General features: G+C 41.3%; 1 protein-coding gene and 1 long non-coding RNA gene across 2 annotated transcripts in view; both read right to left on the minus strand.

Annotated features, from left to right (window-relative positions):
* Sec14l1 (SEC14-like lipid binding 1) overlaps window positions 1-7,649 on the minus strand; it is a 72,738-nt gene that overhangs the window by 41,026 nt on the left and 24,063 nt on the right. The window lies entirely within an intron of this gene.
* Window positions 1,176-4,055, minus strand: LOC102016402. The gene is made up of 2 exons (XR_264356.2): window positions 3,927-4,055; window positions 1,176-1,344 (listed from the first exon to the last, which is right to left on the minus strand). It is a non-coding gene; the product is annotated as an uncharacterized LOC102016402 (long non-coding RNA).

The raw sequence follows: 7,649 nt of genomic DNA on the forward strand, positions 1-7,649 counted from the left end.
AAAAAAAATTCATAGGCATTGGGGCTGGCAATATATAGCTCAGTGGCATAAGCGCCTGCCTGGCAAGCGTGAGGTCATGAGTTCGATCCCTGGTACTGCAAAAAAAAAAAAAGAAAAAAAAAAAATTCATAGGCATATACAACAAAAGAATAGACTATTTTTACACACTATTTTTACGGTTCAGTTCAAAATAGTGTTATTAATATTGGTTCATCACTTAAACATACCACACAAAGTGCTAATAACAGGTAAATTGTAAAGAGAAAAAATGAGTTACATGAAAACTCTATACTACCTGTTAATTTTCTATGAACCTAAAACTTCTCTAAAAAATTATATCTACTACATATGAAAAAGTTGGGTGTGGTGATGCACACCTGGAACCAGCACTCTGGGAGATTGAGGCAAGAAGATCTCAAGTTCGAGACTAGCCTGGGCATTTTTAGTGACTTAGTGAGGCCCTGAAAAATGAAAAGGGCTGGGGATGTAGCTCACTGCGAAGGCCCTTGATTCAATCCCCAGTACTGAGAAAGAACGAACGAGAGAGAGAGAAAAAGAGAGAGAAGGCATCAAGCAAGAATTTGGTTTTTTTGTTGTTGTTTTTTTGTTTTTTCTTTTTCAAGCAATAATTTGGCCAAAGGTAAAAACATTGATTCTTCATGTTAAAAAGAAAACAGAAACTGGACGTGGCACAGTCATAATCCCAGCGCTGAAACAGGAGGAACACTGCGAGTTCGAGGCCAGCCTGGGTTACAAAGTGAGCTCAAGGCCAGCCTGAACTGCATAGCAAGACCCTGTCTCAAAAAAAGACAAAAAAAGAAAAGAAAGAAAACAGAAAAAGAAAGGGGATGTATAACTGCAGGATGACAGTCCTCCTCATGAAGAACGTTCTTTAAGAGGAGAAACAGGGGCCACGGATTTAGCTCAGTGGCACAGCACCTGCCTGGCATGCATGAGGTCCTGAGTTCGATTCCTGTTACCCCCTCAAAAAAGGAGAAACAAGTCAGAAGGAACATTACCAAACCAATGTGGTATTTACTGAGAGTCTATTATACCACAATTATTCAGCACAATTCACACAGATGAATGCATTTATAGGTATAATCTTTCTACGAAATGAGGGCTTCTTCTCATTTTAAAATGAGGAAACGGAAGCTTAGAGAAGTGAGACAAGCTGGGATCTGAATGGGTCTGTCCCCTCCAGACGGGGAGCATTTTATTTCAGAGCACAGGCTGGAGAAAGAAGACTAGGCTTCACATTCTAGTCACACCACCAACAGCATGCTGGGGAAAGTTCATTTCAAGGAGCTTCAATTTCTTCATCTTCTTCAACCTGCAGCATTGCTGAAAGAGGAAAGGTAAAGTATTCATCCAGCCCTGACAGGACCCACACAATCCTCCATAAATGCAGCTGCTGTTTGTTGCTCTACACCAGCTTCTCTAGGGAAGAAAGCATAGAGGAGGATGTAAAGACACTGCCAGTCCAGCAGGCCAGAAACCAGCTGAGCTCTGAACAAAAAACAAAAAGAGCCCATGTAGTGCAAATAAAAACAGCTTCTGGTAGGCATACTTGGGAGACTGAAGCAGGAAGACTTCAGCACCAGCATGGGCTACACAGTGAGTTCAAGGCCAGCCTGGACTACATAGTGAGACCCTGTCTCAACAACAAAACAAAAAGACAAAACCAAAACACAAACATACATACACACACCCCTAAGCTTTTCATTAAGCACTTAGCTTTTCTACTATACTTTGAAAATGCACCAATAAAATCCATGTGTTCACCAAACTAAAATGACAAAAAATTACCCCTTGACCCTAAAAATGTAAGATGCGAATCTCATGTGGCTTTACTGGAAACAGTTATTTTAAGTTTATAATTAAACAACTATAAACCAGGTATGGTGGCACATGCCTGTAATTCCAATTACTCAGGATGCTAAAGCAGGAGGATCATAAGTTCAAGCCCACCCTGGATATAACCCAGAGAGCCTCTACCTCAAAATAAAATTTTAAAAAAATATGAGCTAAGTACAAATAACAGCACACAGGGCCAAGGATATAGCTCAGTGGCACAAGCAGCTGCCTGGCAAGTGCAAGGTCCTCAGTTTCATTCCTGGTATCAAGGAAAAAAAAAAAAAAAAACCAACCAGCACATGGGTCTCTTTCCTTCTGTAAGGAAAAGGCCAACAGATTAAGATAAAGATAGGAAAATAATTTCAATTTCAGCACTGAGACCAAAATATTCCCTTTACAGTCAGGCGTGGTAGCACACACCTGTAATCCTAGCACTTGGGAGGCTGAGGCAGGAGCATCGTTATGAGTTCGAGACCCACCTGGGCTACAAAAGTGAGCTCAAGGCCAGCCTGAATTGCATTGCAAGACCCTGTCTCAAAAAAAAGACCAAAAAAAAAATTCTCTTCACAACACGAACATAGGAAACACATGGAATGAGAGTTGGCTATCTACTTCATTGATTAGTTACACTATTTTCAGTTGCTAGAAGCAGAAAATATGGCCTGGAGATAAACACGACTCAAGCAAACTGGGAAGAGAATGTTCATAAAACAGAGAAAGGGGGTAACAATAAAACATTCCCCAAAAAGGTTTCCGGTTGCAAGTAGCCCTGAATTAGGCCTAATGCTAATGGAAACACCTGCTACAGAAGGAAGAAACACAATCTATTTGGAAGAGAAGGAATTCACATCAGCAGCACAATTGCCGGGCCCCACAGTAGCCCAGATAAATGTCAATTCCCACAGCCCCATAGGGAGTCATCTACGGATCTCAGGACAAAGCCTTGTGGGCAACCCTGAATAACTGTGTACCACAAGCACACCCAGCACTATGGCCTCACTTTTTTTTGAGGGTGTTGTACTGGGAATGGAAACCAGGCCTCAAACATGCTAGGCAATTGCTCTACTGCTGAGCTACATCCCCTGTCCATTTTACTTTTTGAGACAGGGACTTTACTAAATTGCCTACGGTGCCCTTAAACTCACAATCCTTGGACCTCAGCCTCTCCAGGAGCTGGGATTACAAGTGTGTGCGACTGCCACCATGCCTAACTTGCACTATTTTAAAACCATTTTCCTAGCTGGGTGTAGTGGCACATGCCTGTAATCCCAGCACTCAAGAGGCTGAGGCAGGAGGATTGTTGTGACTTCGAGACTAGCCTGGGCTACAAAGACAGCTCAAGGCTAGCATGAACTGCATAGCAAGACCCTGTCTCAAGAAGACAAAAAAAAATTTTTTTTTCTTACTGGCTTTCCATCTAATCCCCTCCCACCATTCTCATCCTCACCCATCCAATTACCATGCATACAACTCAGCTGGCCAAGCATCCTCTCAGCTCTGCCATTTTAAGAGTAAATCAGAGCCTGACCTCTCAACGGACCTTGATTGAAACCACAGCTGTACTGCTTAGAAGCTATCGCCTCCGGTTCAAGAGAACAGAAAGACTGAGAACCTGTGGGGACAGTCTTACTGCCCAGCAAGGAACCAGATCAGACCAGACACTTCAGAGGGGATGAGGTTAGAGGAAGAGAAAAGAGGAGATGTTTTAAAACACACTGCAAACTGGCCTCTGGGGGAATTACATAGCGTGTGTCTTGTCTGCTGCAGACCCACAGTCTGGAGGTGCTGGCATTGGCACAGGCAGTCTACAGCTGTGCATGGGGCCTGCTCCAGGGTGTAGCATGCATGCAGTCAGCTCTCACCAAGCGAGGCATGATCCTGTGGCAAGCACCTTAAACCTCAGTTGCCAAATTTGTAAAGGGGGATCAAAGAAGAACCTAGTCACAAAGTTAATTATAAATAGTTAAGTGAGATATTAACCATTCTTCAAATGCTATTGTTCTTAGACCCTCTACATGTTACATGTTTTGTAAAAGGTGGCTCAGTGGTAGCATTCTGGTCCTCCATACCTGAGCCCAGGATCATCTTGCTGGAACGTTGTCTTCCCATCAGACTGGCCACTCTGAGAGCAGAGGGTGTAGAGATGGGTTTGTGGCCACTGGTTGCTCCACAGCTAGCACAATGGAAGAAACTGCCAATCACCCAGGAAATGACAAGACCCCAGGAGGCAGTCTGGTGCTCTGCTTAGAAATACTTGCCACCCCCCATGGTGTACGCTTCTTTGCCTCCTTGGTACATGACTAATTTTCTCAAGCTAAACTGCTTTAAAAGTTTTAAGCTTTTAAAGTTAAAAACAAAAAAAAAGTTAAAAATATGATGCATCTTACCATCATTTATAAAGCATTCTAAAATGTTCTGCATAAAAAAGAAAACAAGATGGTAAGACTCTACAAACATAGACTTTTTTTAACCTTTCCCCGTTTGCTGACAACAGTCAGAACACACACATTGTGTTAATTCCCACAGATCTGTCAAGTCCAGCAGCACCTACAGCCCTGCCGCACCTGCTGTCCTTCTCTGCCTTACCTGCCATAGACACCTCAGTTAAAATGACAGTCAAAGGACTATCACCTCCCAGTTTCATTGCACAGAAGTGCGGCAGCATAGAAAAAATAGGTAGACAGAAGACATGGACAACTGTAATTTTAAAATTGCACTTTTAAGAAAAACTGTAGCTTTCAGGACACAAATTCTGCCTTCCAACAAACTAAAAAAAAATTCTAAGGGTCTTAAAGACACAGTAAGCATATACAGTAAGTTCTTGACTTATGAACAAGCTCTGTTCCAGAAGAACATCTTTAAGTCAGATTTGTTCATAAATCCTACACAGTGAGTCTTGTGTACCTTTAACACAAACATACAATATAAAGCAGAAAAAACCCAAACACACACAAATACAGTAAGTCCCCAACTGTACTGTACCACTGTACATTATCACACTGCACAGTTAGCACACAACACAACTGTGACAATGTCTCGCAGACACATGAAGTACTTCCGAAATTTGTTCCCATCTACTCATGTTTGAGATAAAAGTTCTCAACTCAAATGTGTGTAAGCTGTGGATGTACAATAAAATCAATCCATGCTTTTCACCTGTAAATTAAGCCTGCCCTTTTCCTCCCAGACCTCTATCCTCACGGAGGCAGTACTCTGAAGTGTGCAGTACATCTCTAACCTTTAAGCATGTGGAATGGTTTCCATTCTAACCTATCCACCAGACAGTAGCTGACACACACTAGGAACACACATCCTACATGTCTTGAGGCCCCCAAGATCACACAAAAAACCCCAGGCCCAGACCACAGTGTACCTCTCTCTTGAGGCTTCACACTCTGAGTGTATACTTCTTTAATTCTGCCTAACAAACCTTTCTAAGGCCTCACTGATGTATCCTGTAAATCTTTTCGGTGATGTCAGTCAGTGAACCTACACCCTACCCTGTGAGGAGCTGAGGTCCCCACTTCCTCTCTGGAGACTTCCTCAATGACATCCAGTGTCAGAAGAGCTTCCTATGCATATTTAAAACGGTTAAGCCAACAAACTGCTCACATTTAACACAGGTAGGTTAACACATGAATGTTTATTTCCCTTCCTCTTTCCATGTCTGGTGATATCCATCACTGGTTGGATATCAAACAAAACCCAATTTAAGGACCTGATTGATTTGGATTAATTAAAATACACAAAAACCTGTATGTCTCCAAAACCACTTACCAAACTTGGGTAATGTACAAACCCTTTTAAGAGAGAACAGTTTTCATGAACCTCTGGCATTGACTGGTTATTTTTATGTTACTTACATAGGTGCAAACAAGCTAGGAAAAGTGAGGCAGGTAGCAGTTTCTTGGGAGGCTGAGGCAAGCAGATTGCCTGAGCCCAGGACTTCTGGGCCAGCCTGGGCAATGTAAAGGAATACCGAAAGAGCTCACCTTAAAACAAAACAGGAGGGGGCACTGCATAACAACACACATTTAAAGGGGGAGATAAACTTGTTGAAGACGATCTTCCCCTTCAACACCAACAAGGAGCTGACCGGCAGGGCACAGCTGCCTTCAAGTGGGCAGGCCTGCTCTAGAAAAGCCAGCTAATGACTCACTGCTCCCACCGCTTTTCTCTATTTAAATCCTCATCTGTACAGCTCACGGTCTGTGAAGTAGCTTGGGCTATACTTGGCTCAAACACATCATTTGCATGTTAATTCCACCTCTATTCTTTTCGTATTTGCTTTCTACCATTAAAACAGCATCATCATAAATAAAATATAAAGAAAACCATTTCTGTCTGCTAATGCTTAGCCATAAACCTGATAGAATCCAGAAGATCTGGATCTGGGTTTTTTTTTTGGTTGTTGTTATCAAAATAAAAGTACAACACTGGTCAATCGTTGTTAGAGAATTAAAGGACACTAGTTAGAAAAAGACAAGTGTACACACCTTTAAAGAGATCTTTGTACTTGTCTCTGTCAATAATCTTGAATGTCAAATGTTTCGTGGGCCTCAATTACATAAGCCCTAGGCAAACAAGACTATCTAAAGTGTTACGAGAAATTTTTCTTCTCTCAGTTTTTCATGTGTTTTACTTTGTATTTAAAACAATTGTATGAGGATGAAAAAAATCTAAATGAGATCCAAAACAGGCCATGACTTTCAAAAACTATTCCTACCTCATAAAATTTTCAGTCTAATAAAGAACAAACTGATTGTAAATATATCTGACAAAAAATAGAAGTATTGCATATTCCTTCAAATCAAGCTGGATTTGGATGAAATCTGTTTTACTTTTCATAGTGTAAAAGATAACTCCATGGACTTCAGAAAAGCATTTGGTGTTCCAGGGAATTGCAGCTGTCAGCTTTTTAAAATGCCATGTGTTTGCCCACATAAAAGAATCCAACGAGCTATGGAAATATTATCTAGTTTCAGGAACCAGAATAAAAGCTCCATGGAGTCAACAGGCTGACAGTAAGAGTTAGTTTAATCTATCAGGAAAATATCCTATACTATTCATTAAATGACTATTTGTAAGTTACACATCATGGACTATAAAGTATTTATTATTTAAATCATACTCACAAGAACAAAAAAAGGCTATGAGTATAGCTCAGTAGTAAAGCACTTGTTTGGTATTCAAAAAGCTCTGGGTTTGATCCTTAGCAGGGAGGGAAGGAATAACAGAAGACGAAAGGAAGGATAGAAGGGAGGGAAAGAGGGATGGAGGGATGGAGGGATGGAGGGAAGAAAATTCTCATCTGTTAAAGAACCAGAATTTAGAACAGTTAGAATTTGCATTCTAAACTAAATTTGTGTTAGAGAAATTTAAACAGACCTGGGTATATAGACCCATGATAAAGTACCTGCCTAGCATGCATGAGGCCCTGGGTTCCACCTAAGCTCTACCAAAAAAGAAAAGAAAAAGAAAGAGAGACTGGCATGGTAATGCACACCTGTAATCCCAGCACTCAGGAGGCCGAGGCAGGAGGATTGCTGAGAGGTTGAGGCCAGCCTAGGCTACACAGCAAGACCCTGTCTCACAAAGCAAAACAAAAAAACAAAATTGAAATAAAGATAGGTACTTGGAGAAGAGCTTTCTAAATATTAACAGCATAAATTACCTAAATCAATTAACAATTACCTAAATCAATTTACTTTTTAATGTATGTACCTGGGGCCAGTGATATAGCTCATCAGCATAAGTGCCTAGCTGGCAAGGGCAAGGTCCTAAGTTCGATT

The sequence above is a fragment of the Chinchilla lanigera genome, unplaced genomic scaffold (assembly GCF_000276665.1).
Source record: "Chinchilla lanigera isolate Chin_1 unplaced genomic scaffold, ChiLan1.0 scaffold00105, whole genome shotgun sequence".
Classification (NCBI taxonomy): Eukaryota; Metazoa; Chordata; class Mammalia; order Rodentia; family Chinchillidae; genus Chinchilla; species Chinchilla lanigera.